We start from the raw sequence: 3,419 nt of genomic DNA, 5'->3' as shown, positions 1-3,419 counted from the left end.
ATAGAATGACCTGACACCATTATCAGCTTCACCACATTCACAGGCACACATAAATAAATCAATAACTGTACTCACATTTGGGGAAAGTGAAGTTGATGTTCTTCTCCCCAGTCCACCTTCCAATACTGAAGTCTCTTTAAATCAGACGTGTTCAAAGTTCCCCTTTAAAATAATTGATCGATTAGCGGGCCAGCAAGAGAAAGAGACAGGAAAGCGGTTGCTAGTCACTCCGGTCCATCTCTTGATTGAATTTCCAGTGTGGTGCAATTGTATCACCAGGTGCTCAAACTGCAGGAGGGAGTGGACACAGGTCACCACACTCGACAGGGTTCTACTTTATTTGCAGCCTTAGGGGCTTCTATCAGCAGCTTTATAAAGGCAGAGAATTGGCAGACTGTGCACAAAAGCTCTCTAGAGCTTGCTGAAGAAAGCCTCACTTAATGTTTCTGGTACTACAAATATCCTTATACACACATGCAAACACCCAAACAAGCGCAGACATGTGCACATTATCACATCCTAGTAACACAGACAAAATAGAATAACACAAGGCAGAAATATGAATGGGCATGTAGATGCGCACATTAAAACCTTCTTATTTCCGATGTAGAATAAAAAGAAAAAAAAACCTGCCGGAAAATACTCACGATAAATATATCCTCTGGGTTATGTTAAATGAAGGACACAGGATATCGGCTGTTAACCTGAGCGAAATGCATAATTCAGAACAGGCCAGAGCAGAGTGTCACATGCAGCCTGGTCCTTTGTCCATTCACAGCCATCAGGTTACACTGGTGCTTTTGACAGACAGCTGATCACTTTCCTTTAGAGTAAACCTTGCTGATGAGGGGGATCGGTGAATGACACACTGCCTTTCAACTGTGATTTCATGCTACTCACATTTCTCATTACTGTTTTTTGTGATAACATAACAGGCGATATTAATTTCAGTTCATTTTGGTTTTATTTATATAGCACCAAATCATAGTAGTCATCTTAATTTCACAGGAACAGAAAACGCTCATTAGCATGCTGACACAGAGTTGGGCTCGTAGTAATATATGGGAATTTAAAAACTTTTGAAACACATCTGAATCCATTTAAGTCACACAAGTTGGATCAGTGTCATTTTTATCTCCCATTAAAATGTACTGACAGTGTTTCTTTTTTAAATAATGTGTTGTGATAAAGGCTCATTTATGATGAATAATTGTGCTGTTTTTGGTGTAGATGCATTTTAAGTACGCAGGCTCTTTCATCTTGGTTTATTATCACAATTTTTTATCTGACATATAAAAAAAGAGAGTCATATGGAAGGCTGTAACTGAATACTGCATCTAAACATGGATCCAAAACAGAAGAAAAAAACATGTAACAGACTTCTTAAGCAGAAGATGACATATTCATACTGCTTGTTTTAACCAAATCCTGTGGGTATTTGGGCTACCAGAGCATAACAGTAGTAATAAAGTAGTAATAAGTTAATTATTTATCAAAGCTGCTTGGCCCTCAGGGACTATTTTATTAATCTAAAGCCATGAACATAACATAATGTGATATACATAAACGTTTAAGTGGGTAGTGCTGTTTTCTATATAAAGCCTGTGAATATTTTTCAGATTGCTGCTACCAAAGACAGACGATGTGAAACGCCGGTGCGTTTAATACTCCTTACAGAGAGGATAGGCTGTGTTTGAACACCACCTTATTAAAAGTGGCATCTGTGCAAACACTTGAGTGTACTCTGAAATAAGCAAACAGGGTTGTCCCTGTTTCAACATAATGTGAATCAGAGGATATCAGAGCATGGCTGCCTCAGTGCACAGCTGCACTGCATTGTCTCTGTTAACCTTGTGCCTGTGTTTTCCCCATTTAATGCACACTATAAATGTATCCCAGAGTGAGCTCTTTAGCATCCTCTGCTGTTCTCTGTGAGGAGCGCAGGGATTCAGTCTGATCTTGTTAAATCAGGTCAGCATTATTCAGACATCTGTGGAAGCAGGAGAGCAAATGGGATAATGGACTGACGAGATAGGTTTAAGGAAGCGAGTGGGAGAAAAGGTGGGGAGTGCCAGCTTTGTGTATTAATAGTTTTGACAATATAGCCCTTTTCACTGAAGACATTCTGTATTGTCACAGCAGGACAAGCAAGTGTGCATAAAATGATTAATAATGGCTGAGCTGCATTAAGAGGGAGTACATTCTTGCCCAATTATCTAGTTGGATAAGCAGTTAAGAAAGTGGATGGATGGATGGATGGATGGATGGATGGATGGATGGATGGATGGATGGATGGATGGATGCTCACTGTCACGCTTTCATGGCTGACTGGGATATTCAACAGAGCAAAGTCAATTTTCTAGTACTGCCTGTAATTTTACAATGACTCATAATGTCTGGTTTTAAAAAGGCCTTTCACTGGATAAATAGAGGTTTGAAGTATAATTCTGAAAAGCTGTCATTTAGTTTTCCTTGATGTGCATAAATCAGAACCAAATACATTGAAATAATGTTACTTTCTCTCCTCTTAATCTTGGCAGACGGAGAACCAGCCTTATACAAAACCCAGCACTTCCTATACATACAACATACTTGCCATACATACTTAGTGTACGGGAAGGATATAATCATATTTACTTCAGAAAATTATGGTTATTGTAGTATACAATCATATTAGTCTAAATAACAGGTGTCAGGTACAGTAGTGTCCAGGTACATTTAGCCTGTAGCAGTTAAAAGGTAACATACATTATTGTCAGTGCCACATGTTGCACAGGGTCAGGATATAAACCTTTGAAAGGTATCACATCAGGTACACTACCATGTTAGAGCTTAGTGAAAGGATAGTGGCACTCTCTTGGAAGAGAGCAAAGAATTTAGAAAGTATTTAGAAGCCATATATATATATATATATATATATATATATATATATATATATATATATATATATGGTGCAGTAAAATAAGGTTAGGGGAAAACATTTAATCATTGCTCAATGCTGGCACATCTACAGTCGTGATGATTAATTTGGATTATCCATACTGGGGAAAACAAACAAACAAAATAAATAAATAAAGAAGCGACAGGTTGAGCTTTATATATAAATACTGTTGAGCTTTATGTCTAACTATTGATAATCTTTGTAGAGCATAATTTAGGAAACCTCTACTAAATTGATACATTATAAAATAAAGGTAACCATTAAACTGCGGCACAAAAATGTATAGTCTCGCGATGACCAAATACTCACATATGACAATTAGGGTACTGGTTAATAGTAATGGTATTGATGGCAAGGCCGGTCTACCTCATTTTGGATCAGCTGGTAAATGAACGTGACTTCTTTTCCCCCCCCATTTTTTCTTTTTGATTGAGACTGAAAAACAGTAGTTTTGCCACAAGATGGCAGTGTGCTTTAC

Source organism: Oreochromis aureus, linkage group 16 (genome assembly GCF_013358895.1).
Source record: "Oreochromis aureus strain Israel breed Guangdong linkage group 16, ZZ_aureus, whole genome shotgun sequence".
Taxonomy (NCBI): Eukaryota; Metazoa; Chordata; class Actinopteri; order Cichliformes; family Cichlidae; genus Oreochromis; species Oreochromis aureus.
Note: the sequence above shows the minus strand (reverse complement) of the source record.